This window comes from Dermacentor albipictus, chromosome 9, assembly GCF_038994185.2.
Source record: "Dermacentor albipictus isolate Rhodes 1998 colony chromosome 9, USDA_Dalb.pri_finalv2, whole genome shotgun sequence".
Taxonomy (NCBI): Eukaryota; Metazoa; Arthropoda; class Arachnida; order Ixodida; family Ixodidae; genus Dermacentor; species Dermacentor albipictus.
Genome location: NC_091829.1, coordinates 2,068,870 through 2,089,976, shown reverse-complemented (window position 1 = coordinate 2,089,976; position 21,107 = coordinate 2,068,870). Strand labels below are relative to the sequence as shown.

The 21,107-nt window shown below is 49.1% G+C and overlaps 1 long non-coding RNA gene across 1 annotated transcript; it reads right to left on the bottom strand.

Annotated features, from left to right (window-relative positions):
- Positions 1–7,603: 7,603 nt before the first annotated feature.
- Positions 7,604–20,701, bottom strand: LOC135909223 (uncharacterized). The gene is made up of 2 exons (XR_010566639.1): positions 20,527–20,701; positions 7,604–7,948 (listed from the first exon to the last, which is right to left on the bottom strand). It is a non-coding gene; the product is annotated as an uncharacterized lncRNA (long non-coding RNA).
- Between the last annotated feature and the right edge of the window lie 406 nt (positions 20,702–21,107).

Here is a 21,107-nt window from a genome sequence, read left to right as displayed (position 1 = left end):
AGCGTCGAGCAACGCAGCGTTCGGCGCGACAACGAAATGTGCGCCTGAGCAAGCGCCGCACGCCTGAGCCGACGCCGACGACACCGGCTTTTCTGCGACACGAGCTCCTTAACGCTGTCGCGTTAAAATAAAGGCTAGTATGCTTCGCATCGTGGGCTTAACCTTAGCTAAGCCACAGCCATTTTTTTCTCAGCGCCCAACGAAAGGATTGCCCGTTGCCATTCGTTTCGCTCACGCTAGTGCATGGGTATTGTTAGATATGGAGCTGTTTCCTGCGATTACGTCGAGTTCCCCAAACCACTTCGAGTCGCAGCACAGCTAATTGAGGAATGCCGAAGCATGAAAGCACATTCCAGAGGAGCGGCCGAGCAAACAAGTTTAAGGCAACAACTTCACGTGCCAACAAGTTCGTGCGCCGCCGGGATTAGCAGGTGGGCCTCGGACAATGGAGCATGAGCAGCCCTCCCCTTCTCCTCGTTAGAAGTGCATTGCCAGTCTGCGAGGCAAGACCGCAGAAAGCCGCCAGGTGTGACACCGCGACACGGGCGGCTACCATTGGCTGAAAGTGGCGTCATCGGAGCGGACTCTCCCATTGGTGAAACATGACGTGACTTACAGTGCTCGAAGGGTTTATAAGAAGCCTTCCAGAGAGACCTGAGCATTCTGGGACATGCCCTGATTCCCTGACTCACCTCTCTCGAACTTCTTGCCGCGGGCCGCAGCGTCCGAGTTGCTGCCGGCCCGTAATGTCTGTACGACTGGTACTTGACGCTCACCTCCTTGTAAATAATGTAGAATAAATCCCTCCCAAGTTTGGGTTTTTCATCCGCGAAGTCCGTCCTTCAACCCCTACATCTGGTTGGCAGCGGTAGGATCGCCTCCGAATGCATCAGCTGGTGGCAGCGCTACAGATCAACCTTCGTCGAGAGAGATCCTAAGGAACCGGGAAGAGCGAAGAAGAGAGAGCCTTCGTCGAAAGAGGTCCGAAGAAACTGGGAGTAGCGAAGAAGGAGCGAGCCTTCGACCCAGGGAGTCCGGAGGAACCGGGAACAGCGGACGAATGAACCGGATGGCAGGGTGCTGCAACCGTAAGTGAGCGCGTGGTTTTTTTCCTTATGATTCGCCAGACTCAAAGGTTGTGTGTTCAATTTTGATAGTTCTGGGAATCGGGAGTTTGTTGCATTGTGTGTTTGCACAAATTAATTAAGGAAAACAGTTTTAACCACCTGTCGGGGCAGCTGCCATGGATCTTAGAAGGTTGACGAGGTTAGACTTGTTGTTAGTGTGCGACGATTTGGGAGTTGAGGCGGACGAACGGATGGAAACGCCAGCTATCATAAAGGCGATTAACGATAGTGGCAATGATGATGAAAGCATTAAGCTTGCTTGGGAGGTGATACAGGAGCCACGGCAGCGTGAGCGTCGTGTACGTTTGCGGGAGCGTCGTGAGCTTAGGAGTAAACATAAGCGTGAAGAACGCGAGAATGAACGGAAGCAGGAGCTTCAAGAACTTACTCTTAGGTGTGAGCGTCACGGACGTGAGAATGAACGCAAACGTGAGCGAGAGGAAAAGTATGAGAGAGAGAAGGCAGCACTGATCAAAGAGATACAGCATTGTGATCAGTTATTGGCACAGAGACAACGGCTGTCTGAGAATTCTGTAGGTAGTACAGAGCGAAAGAATGAGGCAGCATCGAGCGGATTTTCGCCAGAAGCCGACGAAAAGAGTAGTGCCTGTGAGATTGGCTGCGGATTCATAAGTGAAGGGAAAAGGCTAGCTGCTAACGATGCCTTAGTGGCAATAGAGGCCGTTAAAGGCCGTAGTGAGAGCGACGAGGTGCTGTGCCAACAGATGACTGTAGAGACAGCTAGGCCAGCTGCGAACAAATTGGCACAGTTACCGAGCGTGTGCGTCGCTGGTAATGTTAGCGAGGTTGCTAGCGAAGAAAAGGGTACTGCTGACCAGACAGAAGCGAGCACCCATGTAGAGCCAGATGTGCGTGCAGAAATGAAGTGCGAACTGAGCGATGCAGTTGAGAGTAGTTCTCGGGATGGCGAGCTCCGTAGTCCACGAGAGAACAACTGCATTGTTCAGGGATCGGTGCGGCTCTCCGCCAGTCTAGATAGCCTAGATAGGGATGATTCCGTTGTTAATAATTCAGACTGCGCGCGTGAAACAGCGATCGATACCGACGGGCTGTGTGCCGATGCACAGCGTGAGCTGGGCAATGTAGTAGAGGGCAGTTCGCAAGAGTGCGAGTTGTCTTACTCGAGTAAAGCCTGCTGCATTGTTCCAGAGTCGGTTGGGCTGTCCGCCAGTCGAGGCAGAGAGAGAGTTGATTTAAGTGAGAATCACTCAGACTGTGCGGGTAAGAGACCGATCCGGGCCGACGAAATGTGTACCGGCCAGCACGAGGCACGAGAAGGCGACATGAAGGCGAGTGCAAAGAGAAAGCGCCGTAAAAAGAAGCGTGGTAAAGACCGAAAGTCGGTAATTATTGTAGCGCCGCCAAAAATGGCGAGAAACCCAAAAGGGCAGGGCGCGAGGAAGAAGGTGCGGTCGTCTAGGACGATGTTGACGCATCCAGAACGTTCGAGCCACCGGTCAAAGGGGGACCGCGAAGAATGTTCTGCACGGACGCGGACAGAGGGCACGAGGCTGTTAAACTCCTCGGCGTTCCGTAGTTCTTTTCATAGCTCAGCGTGCAGTTCGAAGAAACGCAAGGTGGCAGGACGAGACCAGGTGGGGAGTAGCGACGCGGTCAATCGAGTTTGTGTTGAAAGCGGGGCTCGAGGACGCAAATTGGCAGGAGACCGTAACGTCTTGGGGGAGCTGATAGTTAGTCAGCCCTTTTGTTGTCTCTCGGCAGCCAGAGTAGCTTTCAAGCCGCGACCACCGCGAGGACGGCTCAGAGTATGAGTCAGACATAAGCGTTTGGAAAGGGAGGCGAAGAGCCCTTCCGTAGAAATGGAGTGTCTTGTTTTTTTATTTTTGAGCGTCGGAAAATTTCGCGATTTGAGACTAGGTTTTCTTTCAAAATGTAAAGGTATGAGCTTTGTTTGTGTTTTCGTTTGAGAAGCTCGAGATTTAAAAGATGTGTTTTAAGTAAACATGTAGTCTCGCGAGATGCTCATTAATAAGTAGATAGGCTTTTTTTTGTGTGTGTGAGTAACCTGAGGGTCAAGGTTATTGTTGAGAGGCCTATCGTAACGCGCGTGTGTTTTATTTAACCTTCTTTCTTTTTAAGTGTTGAATTTTCTAAGGTTAAGCGCGTAGATTTTCAGTGAGTGCATGAGTTGCACTTAGAGGCGTTCTTAGTTCCTTTAGCGCGTGTCCTGTGTGGACGGAAGGAAGCAGATTTATGACTGGGTTGTTAGTGTGTGTTGAGGGCAGCCGTATTCTGACTTCTTTAGTGAACGTGCGTGGAAAGAGTTAGTAGAAGACGCATCATTTTAAGAGTTCTGCGGAGTGTGTAAGTCCCGCAAGTTTCATTGTTCGTTTACGTCACGTGTCCTGTAGGACTTTCAGGAAAGAAACGTGAGTAAGCGTAATGAAGAGTTTGCCTACAACGCAAGTACGCGTTTTGTTTAATGACCACAAGGCTAGTGCGCTTGTGATTACGTACTTGCGAGGTTGACCAGATTGTTCAGTGGCACCAATACGTGCGATAAGTACGCCACTGCGAAAGATTGGAAACAGGCTGTTCGTTCAGTTAGGCCACTTAAGTTATGTTCGGCTGTTTTCATTTGTTGTTTGCATCGGCAACGACCCTTTTGTTTTGCAACAACAATAGTACTCTGGTCTTGTCGGCAATCGAGGAGAAATGGATAGCTGTTTGGAAGGGTGGTTGGAACTGCTTTGTCAAAATTGGGGAACTAAAAGATCAGGGTTGATTTTGACTCAGTAATAGCCTGGCGAGTCAGGGGTGAAGAGCCTGCGCTTACGCGTGGTGCAGCGCTGTGTTGTTTGGTTTGTTTGACGTATGTTCTCCAGGGCCCAGGATCCCGAGGGTTGTCAAACGAGGCTCGACCCCAGTACCCTGCAGCTTCTTTCAGCGTTCCTCATGGCCAGCGAATTGAGTTCACCGGCCATTCAGAACAACCGGGGCGAGGACGAGCTGTTAGATATGGAGCTGTTTCCTGCGATTACGTCGAGTTCCCCAAACCACTTCGAGTCGCAGCACAGCTAATTGAGGAATGCCGAAGCATGAAAGCACATTCCAGAGGAGCGGCCGAGCAAACAAGTTTAAGGCAACAAGTTCACGTGCCAACAAGTTCGTGCGCCGCCGGGATTAGCAGGTGGGCCTCGGACAATGGAGCATGAGCAGCCCTCCCCTTCTCCTCGTTAGAAGTGCATTGCCAGTCTGCGAGGCAAGACCGCAGAAAGCCGCCAGGTGTGACACCGCGACACGGGTGGCTACCATTGGCTGAAAGTGGCGTCATCGGAGCGGACTCTCCCATTGGTGAAACATGACGTGACTTACAGTGCTCGAAGGGTTTATAAGAAGCCTTCCAGAGAGACCTGAGCATTCTGGGACATGCCCTGATTCCCTGACTCACCTCTCTCGAACTTCTTGCCGCGGGCCGCAGCGTCCGAGTTGCTGCCGGCCCGTAATGTCTGTACGACTGGTACTTGACGCTCACCTCCTTGTAAATAATGTAGAATAAATCCCTCCCAAGTTTGGGTTTTTCATCCGCGAAGTCCGTCCTTCAACCCCTACAGTATGCACAGAGCTCCGATGCAGAAATACTAGTGTGTCTGCTCGTTCTTCCCAGTTTCGGAAAACAGAACGCGGTATGGCTTTGAGAGAGTGGATTAAGCAGGGCGTGATGGTGCGTCCACTTGGCTTCGCCGTTTTTCAATTCGTCGACAGGTATCGAAGACGGATCCACTTAGCCGGTGGTAGCGCCGCTGTCGCTGAGTAAGGGCTCTACATTCACCTGCATGCTTTGAAGGTCCGGCTGAAAGAGTTCTAATTTGTACTTGCCGCCGTTCACATATCACGCAACAAAACACCACGCATGATTTATGCACTTAGCCGCGCTGTAAACTTTCTTTTGACAACTGTGCCGTTTTATGTGCGAAGCTTTTCTTGGCGAACCTCGCTGGGTTTTGTGACCGTCGGTGCTGCGGTCTGGTTGTTCTCTAGCCGAATAGGCCAACATATCACAGCGGAGGACGCGCGCCGCTTGGTTTCTCGTACCACCACCAGATGGCGTTCGCATCCGCGGCAGTGGCGGCGCCGGATATGCGGGCAAAAGAGAAACAAGAGAACCAGAAAGATCTCCTTCGCGCAGCCGTGGCGGCGGCATTGCATTAGCCTATCTACAATGTTTGAATAAAGTCTTCCGCGTCACTTTGTGCGGACATTCAATAAACTCGTGTTTCGATTCGTGTTTTGACTATCTATGCACTCGCACAAAGCTTCGCTGTGAATAGATACCAACTCGTTGTATCTGCTGCATTCTTTTTTTCAGTGCCTTCACTTTTCCTCCATCTCATGCACGAATATCACTTTCCTGGGGGGATTTTTCCAGCGCTTTTCTACGGATTCCAACACCTATTACTGCATTGCTCAAGAGGCCTGTAAAAACCGGTAACTTGCAGTAACGATGAGTAAAGCTAAATCAAGCATGGCGTAAGTAGAAAAAGGGATACTTGAGGAGGCAATTGCAGATGAATTATAGAATAAACGCACAACGGCAACGAGAATGCCAGTGTAGTAATGGAAGACCGATTACTGCTGCGCAAACAGATGTGCTGCGGCTTTCTTCCAAGAACTTCCTGCTCGGGTTACGTACTATAGGCACGTACGGGGGCCTCAGCCAGCGGCTCCGGGAGCACTTTCCAATCAGGTGGCGCAAGCGTTTTTTTTTTTTCCGTTACTTTCTGTCTATGTCAGCCGGTTTCGTCTCCGACGGGGCGCAAAACAGTGCCTCAGGTAGCGGCAACACCATCTACGCTGCAGTCCGCCGGGGCTTTCGCTGCTTGCGAGAAGCGCAAGAAAAGTACAGCGAAAGACGCGGAGGCGCAACGTGAGCACGCCGCGATCGAGGAAGGCGAGTGATAAACAACTCAGCCGGCCCTGCCGGTGCTGCTAGTCTGGCCAGCGCGGTGTGAACCTCCGGTCCCCTCGGAATTCTGCGAGGCGGATGGGAGTGCCGGGAAACTCCAGTTTCACTTCGATTTTCGAGGCCGCCGCGAGCCTTTCCGTGTGTCTGTGTGTAGGTTGGGGGTGAGTGTGCGCGAAAGAATGTATTTTACGTGCATTTGGTCTACCCGGAGAGGCGATTCGTCAGCCCGATCAGCTTTTTTGTTTTTACTTTTGTTTGCCAGTGCTGCTCTGGTAGAGGCAAATTCGCCCGTGTTCCTGGTGCACATGCATGTCGAACGTTTCATTATAGTTTTGCACCGAGTACGTGGTCCTACCGATGGCTTTTATATGCGCCAGCTTCTGCTTTCACGCCTAACCGAAGGCAGTCTCCGTTGTTGCTAATTTGGGACCATTTGCTGGGTACTGCTTCAAACGTTCGGTAGAACACTATTCAGTTGTCAGCATTTTATTACTGTTATAACGTTTTTGACGCATCGGTTCAGTTTCACCTTTGGTCCTCGTATACGTCTTCAGAACTTTCCAGAGTTTCTTGGATGCCTTCATTGCAAGTGTGCGTGGTAAATTGCTCCAAAGCAGTCTAAAGGTGACTGGCATTGCGATATGTATTTGAAAGAGTCAAGCATGACCGACCACCGCACGCATCGCGGGGTCGTTTTGCTGGAGCATGTTAGCTGTGGACGTGTTTCGGCAGCGCTGTAGCTTTGCCTTTACTTACCTTGCTTCAAAAACCTTGCTTCAGTGTGTTTACTTAAGCCCTAGCAATTTGCGATATGCATTAAGCTGCTAATGAGGACCTATGGGCGACGTATTTGCAACCTTATTCCTCATCTGTGAATGTATTCGACGCGACAGCTTCACGTGGCGGTTCTACTAAGGACGCTCCCGCTCCGAAGGCCTTGTCGAGGGCGAGTCACTCAACCAACTTGGCAAAGTCTAGCATTCAGCTCACCTCGCCGAGATGCATCACAGTTCTCATAGATATCATTATTCAAAACAAGCAACCGCTGGAGGGTGACGACAACCTGCGCTTTGTAAAAGCACCTTTCTTCTCTGGAAGTTTCTATACACTGAGAATTTAACCTCTAAGAAGCGCTACCGATTTGACTGCTGCCTCGCAAGGCTCCTTCGATAGTAGAACCCAAAGGTTTGATTACGTCAGTGAATTGCGACAGCCGCGTCTTGTCTTTCTCATATTCATCTGGCATTTTGTATTTCTTGGTTCTTTCTTGTATGCGGAAGAACATCGAAGGAAAGACCCTCGATCCGTATTCCGTTGCGCGCTGACGCTACGAGAACATTGTCACCTGGCGTTGTCAGCTTTCGCAGGGATAGTGCATCTTAGTTTTGGCCAAGTGGTGCCTGCTGTAAATCACGTTTACTGCCCAACGCCCGAGCGCACTGTGCGGCTGCAGTTTGCCCTATACGCTATACGTACGGCTCGAAAGCGCCGGCCAATGGCAAGACATCGCGGCGTCCGATTACAGTAATGAGCGAGGCTTCTGAAACGCCATTTCTGGCGTCCAGAATTTTTTCGCTGTCTTCTTGACTCCCATACTAGAATAAATTCGTGGCAGGACACCAATTGCTCCTTGATCACATTCCCAGTACCAAGACACCACCGGGTCTTCGCGTGTGGATGGTCAAGCCGGCGCGGTGGCGTTGTCCTGCGTGGGCGCCCTCCATTGCAGGGCTCGCCTCGTTCGGAAGAGAATTGCCATTACGATGGCCACCAGGAGCGCTGCCACCACGGTCACGAAGATGGGGCTCAGCGCCTTGCGCAGGGGCTCGTCACGTGTCCTCGGCGGCTGCTCCCACCGCAGCTGTTCGGCGGCCTGCGTAGTGCATCGTGTCACCAACGCTCGCCTTGGCACTTTCGCGTGGCGTTTTTTTCTTCATTTAGTTGGCGATATATACGTACGCCGTAATTCTTAAAGACGGCGCGTAGGCTATTGCTTCAAACCGTCCTTAAATATGTTTCCTGTTCCTTATTATTAGCTGCCAGTGCTGTTTACTTGATCGATCAATTCACGGCTATCATTGACCGCCGTCTAAACCAACATAGTCGTGGATCTAGTGTACTGAGCTGGAAACCGGCACCTGTGACGCTGTTGTTACGTGCATTTTTTTGGGCACTGTAATATAAGGACCACGCGACGTCGGACACTCGAGGCGATTTTCGCGTCCTTTCTTACCGCGGTGTCCGGAATTGACGCGATTCGCTAACTCGCCCAATTTTGTACTTTCATTATGTCTCGATGTTCATGTTGTCTTTGCCAGTGGTTGCTTTGCATAAATATCGGATGCGACGCTCGTGGGGACTTTTTATATTTCTCCGTGCTTGAAATGAAACATGAAGAAACTCCCCGCCGTGAACAACAAAATCACGTGCGAGGAGGCGCGAGCAGGCTGTCAGCCATAGATACATTCAAAGGTGCAACACTGTATCCAAGCCGTCACCGCAGGTTGTCTCACTTTCAGATACAGCCAAAATATTTCTGCCTCTTAAGGTTTGCGGGATTTGCGTTAGCGATCTCGGAGCACAAACTAATTCTGAAGCAGTGCACGCCTGGCTATACTTTCTCTACCTAATATTTATTCATTCAAGTAACTCCTGAATGCCCTCTGATTGAGGTTATTTGATAGGTGCGTATGGTACGAATAAAGTTATAGTAGTGTGAATATGATTCCAAGAATGGGATAATTAACAAATTAATAGTGCAGGCGTATAGACAATTCACGAAAAGGAATACAGTAGAATAGGCACACACAAAAAAAAAATGGCTGTGGCTTAGCTAAGGTTAAGCCCAGGATACGAAGCATACTAGCCTTTATTTTAGTTGTTGAACCACTGTTTAGCCTGGTGAACTGCTGTTGCTTGGCTATATTTGATTCGGCTAGACAAAGAAACAACTCATGCGTTACTCTGCTTCGCCTTCAAGAGTGGAACGCGACAGCGTTCCCGTCGACCCGCCAAGGGGTGTAATGGGCTACGGCGCAGCGACTACGCGCCCCGCATTGGACGCGGTGAGCGTCGAGCAACGAAGCGTTCGGCGCGGCCACGAAATGTGCGCCTGAGCAAGCGACGCACGCCTGAGCCTTAGAAACAGCTCGTTTCTAAGGCAACACCGCATTCACTAGAGGCGCTTTTGTACCGCTTTGAAGCATCGTACTCGTGGCTCAGTGGTAGCGTCTCCGTCTCACACTCCGGAGACCCAGGTTCGATTCCCACCCAGCCCATCTTGCAGGAGCTGAGCCAAAGCCACCTAGAAAATCAGTCTCCGTAGCACGCCACAACCTTCGCTTCTAATTCCAACGAGCAGCTCTGTCTCCAGGAGGCATCTCACCTCGTGAGTGTCTAGCAGAGGCAATCGCAGCTGCTTATATACCGCCGCGACGCCGCGAGCGACGGCGCGAGTAGGAGCCCCGTTTCTCCTCTGTCGTGACGTCACGGTGTCACGTGGTATTGAAGGCGACACCGCCGCGCCTGAGAAGCTGGGTTGAGCTCTCGTAATATGCTTCGCATAAAAAAAAGGATACAACTGTTGCATATACCCGGCGTCCCATCTATCACGGGCCAAGATTGAAAAATATGCAAATTCCACGTAGCTGGACAGAACCAAGGTACAGTTGTTGTACAGCTTGGAGATAGATTATTTTTTTTTTGCATTCCGCCTAATTACATGATTACTCCTATTATCAACTTCTCATATATTAGATGAAAAGTGTCAATGAGAAAATTGTACAGCAACGGGAAGAACTCTCGATACAGCTTTCTATTGCTCAATACGTGCTGCATGAAAGTATTTTTCCGAGCGTAATAGAAGCCTGCGAATATACGCAAAGTGTCTCGAATGGCCAGTCGCGCGGGTTGTGTGATGGTAAAGTTTATGGAAAAGTGTTAAGCGAGAAGGGCCTTGCCAGATATAGAAAACGGGGAAAAGCGGCAGGCGAAGGTGCACTAGCAGTCGACTTGATCAAAAATGGAGCATTGAAAAACTGGCGGCTCTCTATACGAACTGTCTTTCAACTTCAAGGGTCCCAGAGAACGGGAAGAATGCACACATTTTACTAATCCACAAAAATGGAGGCGTAATGAAATTGAAAAATTAAAGGCTCATTACCTAGGTGTACATTGTGGCGCAAGATAGATTTCTTGAAAAGGGACAGAAGAAAGGAAGACTTCCTTTCTTCTGTCCCTTTTCAAGAAATGTATTTTGCGCCACAAAGTATACCTAGGAAATCTAAGCACCAACTTGCCAAAGAAGTCCTCTTGGAATAGGCCCATTAGTTTACTTCCAATATTATATAAATATTCACCAAGATATTATCCAATACAATAAGGGCAACACTCAACTTTAGTCAACCAAGGGAAAAGGGCAGGTTTCAGGAAGGGTTCAATTCAAATCAGCTTTATTCAACATCTGCCACATGTTTGGAGCACAGACAAAAAACCTGAAAAAGCTTGACTGGCTCCGTTACTGGGTACTCTACAATGGGTCACATCCATGTCATTAATCAGGTAATCTAGAAATCAGCAGAGCATAATCAGCCTCTCTATATGGCTTTCGTAGATTACGAAAATGCATTTGGTTCAGTCGAGATACCAGCAGTCATAGAGGCATTACGTAAGCAAGAAGTACAGGACATTAACGTAAATATCTTGGAAAGTATCTACAGAGATACCACAGCTACCTTAATTCTCCTCAAGAAAAGTAGGAAGATACCTCTACAGAAAGGGGTCAGACACGGAGACACAATCTCTCCAATGATATTCACTGCGTGCTTGGAAGAAGTATTCAAGCTATTAAACTGGGAAGGCTTAGGAGTAAGTATCAATGGCGAGTATCTCAGCAACCTTCGATTTGTAGCTGATATTATCCTGTTCAGCAACACTGGAGATGAGATACAACAAATGATTGAGGACCTTAACAGAGAGAGTATAAAAGTGTGGTTGAAGATTAATATGCAGAAGACAAAGATAATGATCAGTAGCCGGGCAAGGAAACAAGGGTTCAGGATCTCAAGGTAGCCTCTAGAGTCCGTAAAGCAGTACGCTTACCTAGGTGAATTGCTCACAGGGAACTTTGCTCGTGAAAAGGAAATTTGCAGATGGTTAAAAATGGGTTGGAGCGCATTCGGCAGACATTGTCAGATCCTGATTGTAAGCTTATCATTATCATTAAAACGAAAGGTGTACAATAAGTGCATTGAACCGCTGCTGACATATGGGGCAGAAATTTGGAGGCTGTAAAAGAAGCTCGAAAGCAAGGACTGCGCAAAGAGCGATAGAACGAAGAATATTAGGCGTAACGGTAAGGAGACAGAAAGAAAGCGGTGTGAATCAGAAAGCAAACAGGGATAGCCGGTATTCTAATCGACATTAAGAGAAAAAAATGAAGCCGGGCAGGTCATGTAATGCGTAGGTTAGATAACCATTGGACCATTAGGGTGACAGAATGGGTGCCAAGAGGAGGGAAGTGCTGCCGAAGACGGCAGAAGACTAGGTGAAGGGATGAAATTAAGAAATTCCCAGGTGCTAGCTGGAATCGGTTGGCGCAGGACAGGGGTAATTGGAGATCGCAGGGAGAGGCCTTCGTCCTGGCAGTGCACATAAAATAGGCTGATGATGATGAGGATGAGAAGCGATCAAGTTTACGGCGACTCGAACGCTCTTGCAATTGAGCGCGATATTTAAAGCAGTGACACTAGCGAAATGTGAGTATAGTTACGATCGACCAGTAGGGGTAGTGACCTTCTAACCTCTCCTGCATAACTGCGACGAATCGCTTCGTGAAGCTGATAGTGCGACCCCTCGATAGACCCGCGGCGACAGCAGGGCGAGACGCGTTTGGCGGACCGAGCGTTGTTTGTCGGTTCACTGTCGCCGTCACCGACGATGGGAGCAAGAAAATTCATGGAAAAGGGTGTTCTAAGGCGTTCCCTCACGGACTTCCGTGACCGCCACGGTCGTCTGACAGACGCTTCAGCTAACTGCGGGGTCATCCCAGGAAACAAGACGCGCCAGCTTGAGTCAAGCGTGGCAGTAGCCGTCTACGAAGCTCCCCTCCTTTCTGCCTGTTCTGGGAAAAATGTGTGGGAGCGTTTGCGTGAACCCTCGCCCTCAACGCGGGTCCTTCGACGACTTTGGACACTCCGACTGGATAAAGGGGGGTGGCAGTTTTCGCTCGCCTAGGGATCTAGGGAGGACAAAGTGGGGTTTCAGCGAACTTTTTCGGTTCCATGGCATGCTTCACTGCAGTCATGCTAAACTGATGTGACGTAACGTTCTCAACTCATCATGTAGATATTATGAATAAACCCAGTAATCCCCATTCTCGATGAAAGCACGTTCCTCCCTTCAACAATGTCCTTAGCATGGAGGAGTCGGGCGACGATTGGCCAGCTACCCCTTTTGAGATGCCCGACTCCAACTCTTACAACTGGTGGCAGCAGTGGGATGGACTTTGGGACGTGGTGATGTGTATGTGGTGCGTACTTGGTTTTGCTTTGACTCTCTAGGCTTCCATTTGTGGTTGTTCAGTTTAGAACACTAGGGAAGCTAGATTGTTGATTGTTATCTAGGTTATGTTTACCTAGTTGTGTTTAGCGAGCAGTAAAACAGCGATCACGGATTTGAGGACACTGCTGAGAGACGAACTGTTGGTTGTCGGTGAGAAACTCGACCTAGAGGTACACAAGGAAATGATGAACTTGGAAATAATAAAACTGATTTCCGAACAGGGCCAGTGAGGAGGACATTGGAATGGGGTTAGAACATTTTAGGAAAAGATATAAACTGGACAGACAGATAGAAAGACGGGACAGACTGTAAGAGAAAGAAGAACAGGACAAAGAGGAATGCGACAAAGATCGCGAGTTAAGCAAAATGGAACTTGACCTTGAAAATAACTGTTTGGAGTTGTCTCCAGAGAGTGAAGGGTCTCTGGAACGATAAGGTGAGGCACAATCATACCGCATGGACAGGCTGTTATAGTCATGTGAGGTCGGGAACGACATAGGTTTGTTCCTAAGCAATTTTGAAAGGACTTGCGAGAAGAGGAACTGCGGTCCAAGTACATGGCCGCAGCGGTTGCTGTCTATGTTGCCGTGTGAAGCGGCTGAAGTAACCGCCAGATTCAGCGCGCGAGATGCATATGATTATGCGAGGGTCAAGGCTAGCGTTTTGAAGAAGTGCCGCCTTTCAGAGGAAGGTTTTATGGCAAAGGTTTCGAAGCACGGGCGGGAAGTATAGCGAGGTATATCCGGAGTTCGCATATGGCTCACAGGAAAAGTCGAGCAGTTGAAAAGCGCAGAAGTATATCAGAGCAGAGACATCATTACTGAATGCAAGTGTCTAGAGCAGTTTTACGAAAGCATCGCAGAATCTGTAAAGCTGTGGGTGTAAGACAGAGGAAACGCAAACATTGTGGAAAGAGCGGCAGCATTAGCCGAAGAGTACGCAACGCGTAGGAAGCTAAGCGCCGAGGATGGAAATTGGGGCGGTCGAAATGGACAGCGGGAACAATTTCCCTTCAAAAAGAGATCACAAACGAAACGACCGGAGCATGTAGACGCGGAGACAAGGACGTCAGAAAAGAGCGAATAGAAGTCAAATGGCGAAACCGTGCAAAAAGAGCAGTAAAAGAAATGGGAACCTTTTATGCCGATCCGCTGCTATAAGTGCCACAAACTCGGACATATCACTGCGAACTGCGGGAAGGCTAGCGTAGTTTTCTCCTACGTGGACGAAAGAGACGACAACATGAAACTTTACTCCCATATCTTCATGACCTGTATATTAATGGAATACCATGCCGGGTGCTACGAGACAATGCCGCCACCATGAACATTGTCCATCCGTTTTACGGGACGGTAGATAACTTCACCGAAGAAGTATCATGGATTAAACAGCTTGTGGAAGAACACAGTGTGTGTGCCGATAGCAGAAATCAAAATCAGTGCGCCGTTCGGGGACCTCGTGACCGAGGATGCAGTTTCCAAATTCTTGTCGCGGCAGTACCCTTACATTCTCTCGAATTCCTTGGATGAGTTACTGCATGAGAAGGGCATGAAACCTGGACAGGGCGTAGTAAAGGCGTTGACGCGATCCCATGCTCGTCAAATAGCGTCGCTGTCATCTTAAAATGCAGAAGCCGGCCCAAAAGAAGTTGCAAGACTGGTAGCCTCGACAACGGAAACCGAGCTTGGCTCTACGGATGAAATAGCGGTTGGGGAAATCCTGCCAGCTGACAAGCTTAACGAGAGCTTATCACAAGGAGTGTGTCAAAGTTCACGCCTGCCGGAAGAGCCAGCTGACGCACTCGCAAGCGAGACAGGGTCGTTAGTGTCACCGGCCTTAAAGAACTTTGATATGCGCTTACGTGTGGATTGAGAATCACTGGCAGACGAGTAAAATAACGACGTCAGCCTAGCTAAATTACACGTAACAGCTAAAGAAGGCATTGCTAGGCACAACGTGACGATGGACGTTAAAGGAAGCTTGTTATATCGGCACTACCGAGACCGAAAGGACAGGATTCCGGATCAGTTGGTCGTACCTACTAAGTAGAGGGAGCACATTTTGGGTCACTGATGGAAATGGGTGGTCTGGCCACCTAGGCATAAACAAATTGAAAGAATTTTTTATGAAATTATTAACACTGGCCTGGCTGTTTCAAAGACGTTAGAAAACTCTGTGAGACCATGTGACACCTGTCAGCGCTCGGGTAAACCAAGAGAAACATGGAATGCTGCACTAAAGGTAGCGCTCTTAGTGTCAGAACCTTTCTGACTACTTTTGAAAAAAACGGTAGGGCCTATACCAAAGACAAAGTCAGGTTACAGGTACCTGTTTAGCCTGTTGTGTCCGGCCACAATGTTTAGAGAGGCAATCCTTCTGTAAGAACTCCGCTCCACCGAAGTAGTAGAAGCGCTTTTGACAGTATTCGCCTGAGTCAGGTTTCGAGCCAAAATTCAGGCGGGTCAAGGGTCAGTGTTCACCAGCCCACTGACTCCTACATTCTTACAAAAGTGCGGGGTAAAGTTAATACACAGTTCCGTCTATCACCCTCAGTCAAATACTGTAGATAGGTGGCATTCAGTGCTTAAGCGAGGTTTGCGGGCACACTATTACGAGCACAAGGAGGACTGGGAGAATTGTCTTCCGGCTACTCCACATGAGGCTACAGGGTACTCGCCAGCAGAACTAATCTATGGGAGGACACTCCGTTCCCCACTGAGAATGTTGAGAGATGTGGGAGGAAAGAGGAAAGACTCAAACAGTGGTAGAGTACGTGATAAATCTGCTAGAACGGCTAACTGCACACAAGAACTAGTCGAAAGAACAAGGAAGTGGCACAAAAGAATGCCAAGCTCTATTACGAAAGGAATGCTGGGCTTCGAACGTTTAACGCTGGGGATCAGGTAATGATCCTCAAACCTTCAAGAAAGAAGAAGCTTGAAGTTCACTGAGACGGACCCGTTAAAGTGCTGCACAAACTTTCAGATACAAACTATGCTCTGAAAGGTCCCGGTGGCAGGCAGGAGGTGAGGATAAAGCACTGCAATTCGATGAAGCCGTACATGGAGTGGAGTGGAGTCGTTAACTTTATCATCAAAGAGCCGGATGACATTCATACCGAGTTTAATGAGTGGAAGGCGACCTCCAACTCTGAAAGCAGCCTGGGTGAATTCGTAGAGCCCTCAGTTAGCACGGAGGCTCTTAAACCCGAGCAGCTAGGCGAACTGCCTGCTGGAGGGGAATATCTCGATGGATTCACCAATCGGCCAAGTAGAACCGAACTAGTTACGCCTTAAATAGAGCTAACATCAACGGAACCGGCAAGATCAAAGTCTTACGAGGCGTCTCCACAACAGCGAGGAATTATGGAGGCAGAGATACAGCGCATGCTAGTGTTGGGAGTTATTGAGCCCGCTGAGAGTGACTGCACGTCATACTTGTAGAAACCCCTAACAAGGACCCTCGTCCGTGTGTTGACTACAGGAAGTTAAATGCCATTACCATGGATCAGTTCTACCCGGTACCCAACATTGAGGACCGTATCGAAAGAGTCAGCACTGCTAAATACATTTCGGCTCCAGATCTCGCGCGGGGATACTGGAAAGTTCCCCTTTCAGAAAGTGCCAGCCGCTATGCCGTATTTATCTCACCTGTAGGCACTTTTCGCCCTCTCGTTCTTAGTTTTGGGATAATGAATGCGCTGTTTAGCTTCTCTAAGTTGATGGATATTGTCCTAAAAGACTTGCAGGATTTCGCATTGCCATATCTTGACGATGTCGCAATTTTTTCACACAGCTTGAAACAGCATGTATTGCACACCTCAAGCAGGTTTTCTTGCGCTTGAGGGAAGTAGCTTTAGCGACAAAAGCGTTAAAATGTAGGTTTGGCTGCTCGCAGGTTACTTATCTGGGCCATGTTGTGGGCACGATACGGCCAGCCGAGCTAAAAGCAGCTACCATTGGAGATTTTGCACAGCAGCGCACGAAAACAGGCAATCGTTCATTTTTGGTACTTCTTGACCACTACCAATGGTACATTACAAGTTATTCGCAAATGGCGAGTCCTTTAACAGACGCACTCCGAAAGGGAGCAACGAGTAACATGCACTGCGACAAGGAAAAGGAGAACGCTTTCCAAGGTTTGAAAACTTTATTAGTTTCTCGTGCTGTGGTTCGCGCGCCAGGCTATACAAAGGAACTGATAGTTCAGCGCGACGCAAGCGATAGGGGAATGGGCGTGGTACTTAGTCAGGTCGGCGATGATAATGAATCCAGAAGACGGTTATAGCGCCGAAAAAACACAACACACAGCAAGCGAGACGGGACAGGCGCTTGCTAATAATGAACATCCTCTTCTCTATGCCAGCCGTAAACTGCAAGACAGGAAGCCTACAACGCTTCATAGAAGGAATGTGGCTGTTTGGGTTGGGCAGCCCAGAAGTTGTCGTGTTACTTCTACGGAGCGAGATTTATCTTCGAGACCGCCCACTGCCCTCTGACATGGCTGAATCAAATGTCACAAAAAAAATGGCGGCTTACTTCGATGGAGCCTCACCCTCCAACAGTAGAACTTCTCCGTTAGATATTAGGAGGGAAAGTTGCATAGTAATTCAAATGGCTTGATGAGTCTAATTTGGACGTCATTCTGCGTTTGGCAAGACACGTTTGGCGGACCGAATATTGTTTGTTAGTTCACCGTACGGCCTCACGGACAGACACTCCAGCTGATTGCGGGGTCATCCGAGGAACCAAGGCGCGCCAGTTTGAGTCAATCGTGACAATCCCTGTCTACGAAGATTTTCTCCTTTCTGTGTGTTCAACGAACAAAGGTGCCGGAGTGAGTGCGCGAAGCCTCGCCCTCAACGCGGGTCCTTCGGCGACTTTGGACGCTCCGACTGGACGAAGGTTGGACGGCAGATTTCCCTGGCCTAGGGATCTAGGGAGGACACAGGGGATTGGAGCGGGCTTTTTCGGCTACTCAGGTGCTTCAATTCACTCATGCTAGACTGGCGAGACGTGGCGTTCTCCACTCTTCAGGTATACATTGTAAATAAATCCATACTCCTCGTTTTCGATGGGAACACGTTCCTCCCTTCAGCAGCGTCCTTAGCGTGGATGAGTCGGAGGACAGCATGGGCCAGCTACACTTTTATGCGAAGCATATTACGAGAGCTCAACCCAGCTCCTCAGGCGCGGCGGTGTCGCCTTCAATACCACGTGACACCGTGACGTCACGACGGAGGAGAAACGGGGCTCCAACTCGCGCCGTCGCTCGCGGCGTCGCGGCGTTATATAAGCAGCTGCGCTTGCCTCTGCTAGACACTCACGAGGTGAGATGCCTCCTGGAGACAGCTGCTCGTTGGAATGAGAAGCGAAGGTTGTGGCGTGCTACAGAGACTGATTTTCTAGGTGGCTTTGGCTCAACTCTTGCAAGATGGGTTGGGTGGGAATCGAACCAGGGTCTCCGGAGTGTGAGACGGAGACGCTACCACTGAGCCACGAGTACGATGCTTCAAAGCGGTACAAAAGCGCCTCTAGTGAATGCGGTGTTGACTTAGAAACGAGCTGTTTCTAAGGCTCAGGCGTGCGTCGCTTGCTCAGGCGCACATTTCGTTGCCGCGCCGAACGCTGCGTTGCTCGACGCTCACCGCGTCCAATGCGGGGCGCGTAGTCGCTGCGCCGTAGCCCATTGTCTTACACCCCTTGGCGGGTCGATGGGAACGCTGTCGCGTTCCATTCTTGAAGGCGACGCAGAGTAACGCATGAGTTGTTTCTTCGTCTAGCCGAACCAAATATAGCCAAGCAACAGCAGTTCACCAGGCTAAACAGTGGTTCAACAACTAAAATAAAGGCTAGTATGCTTCGCATCCTGGGCTTAACCTTAGCTAAGCCACAGCCATTTTTTTATATGCCCTACCCCAATTCTTAAAGTACTCAGAGTTGATGGAGCGAACAGCGCGGTTTTGAAGGCAATCGATGTCGTTCATAATGTACTGTTTATAAGGATCCCAGATGGCAGATGCATATTCGATTTAAGTCGGATTAACGTGGTCTAAGCGAGTTTACGAAGGTGGATAGGCGCTTATATAATGTAACGCTTAAGATGGCCAAGAGAACGATTGGCGGAAGCAAAGGTTGCGTCAATATCGTAATACCATGACAAGTCACAATGTAAGTGAAGGCCAAGGTAATTGCTTGTTGGGGGGTGCAGAATACATTAGTAGATATGACGTAATCTTCGGCGAACAATCTAATTCTGGATGACACTGAATAACAACGGTTCAATCACACTGCCCTGGGGGACACCGCAAGTGACATGTCCGAAAGATGAGGTAGTGCCATTAACACAAGTGAATTGCACGCGAGCTCATAAGAAATCTTTTATCCATGCCAGAACGTTAGGTCGAATGTTCAACTGTTCCAGCTTGGTCACTAGCCGGCGCTGTGGGACGCGGTCAAAAGTCTTTGAGTAGTCTACAAAAACTGCATCTACTTGCAGACCCGCGTCCATGGAAGAATGAATATCATGGATGAAGCCGGAAACTTGCGTGTCACAAGAAATCCTCTTCGAAAACCGTGCTGGTACTTGAATATAATGTTATGTTCTTCGAGGTAGTTAATAACCTGAAAATGTATGACCTATTCTATAGCAGTACTGGCTAGTGAAATGGGACGATGGTTGGCAGGAGAACACCGATCACCGGACCTAAATATCGGAATAACTTTAGCTATTTTCTAGTCATTTTGACGGGGGCCAGTTAGTTGTTAATGGTTGTGAAAAAAAGTGCATAGAACAGTGGACATACACTAGGGGATATACTTTGGAGTATTGTTGAAATTGATGTGATCCGAAGCAGATAAAACTTTTAGTTTACTTAGCAGTGAAAAATACCATCTTCAGTGAAAGTAATTATCTCTGGCATATGAATAGCGGAAAAAAAATTAATCGAGGCCATGAGGAGATGTCTTCGTCATCAAAAACTGATACAAATGCATTGCTAAAAATTTGAGCGCACTCTTCTTGAGAAAGGACAGCATTATTATCACATGCGATAATAATATGAACAATATCAGTCTCGTTGATGACGCGCCAGGATGTCCGACGGTTATTAGTAAGCATAGTCGATAGGTTGTGGTTAAAAAAATGACGTTAGGCGGTCTTGAGCAACAACTGCTACCCTTTATCGCATACTTTGTAGCGCTTCCACGAATAATAAATTTGGCGCTCGTTTGCTTGCCTGTACAATAATTTCTTTCTTGTTTTTAATATGAACAAATATAATGAAAAACATTCGATAAATTATTGCTTGGAAAGACGACTTGCAGCTTGCGCCATTGGAGGAAACGGAAAGAAATCAGACTCGTTAGGTAATCAGTGATTACTCGCGTATATTGCTCTGCGCACCATATTTTTATTCTTCGCCTCCTCGAGCACGGCGATTAACTTGAACCTTATGAGCAACTCGTGCTTCAGTTCAAATCGCCACCATTTGTCTTACGACCGGGGACCGCGGAGGTATTCGTGTCATTGAGATCAAAGCTCACAATTTCATCTACGCCATTCGGAAGAGTTTCTCTATTCGACAGGACGCTTCGTCAACGCCGACTCTCCCAAGGGCGGAAGATGGGCGAGAACAATGAAGCGTCCATCGAGGCAAATGGACCGGCAACGTATTTCGGGCGCAGTGTGGGCGACGGCCACTTTCCAGCCAGACGGTGCAGTTTTGGACTCTCGATTCCGCGCAAGCCGACCAACAGGCGCGAGGAAAAGAGCGGGCACACTAATGAGTGGAGCAGGAAAACCCTGCTCATTTCACGCCGGATTGATCCCGCGAACCGTCGAGACGTGACGCGAATGGCGGCGCGAGCGGCACGGCGCTGCTGGACTCACGTTCTGCGACGACCCCCTCGTCTTCTTCGCTCGGCTGGCCGCTTCGTCGCTCCGGCTTCGGGAGGCCATGGGACGAGGAGTCGTATTACCTGGAGATTTCACTCGACATTAGTCCCCACGCAGCGATCGCCATCGTCGTCGTCTCTATTCCGGTGTGCGCCGCTCGAGCTTTTGCTTCGTTGGCCCATTTCTTTCTTTTTTTTTTGGTTTAGGCCTCGTGCCGAGCAATATGGCCGCACAAACGTCATCGAAGGTGGCCACCTAAATTAGTAGGCCGATTGCCCTAACCGGCGCGCAGGAACTGCGGCTCCCTCCGTTCAAACTGCGATAAATGCTGTCATATCCTTCATATTAGAACGGAAGATTCCGCAACTTCCAGCAGCGAATTCTTTAATTCAGTACGAATCGCATAGCAAGGACTCTTCGATTCGCATTCCCAGTTTGGGATATCCGGTTACGTCTATAAGGTCGTAAAGGAAGCCGATTCAGCGCTGGAAGCTCAATCAAAGGCGTCTTTTGGCGTACAACGCTCGACCTCGCTTCGTTCCCTCCAGGCCTCACCCCTCCCTGACGCACTCCCA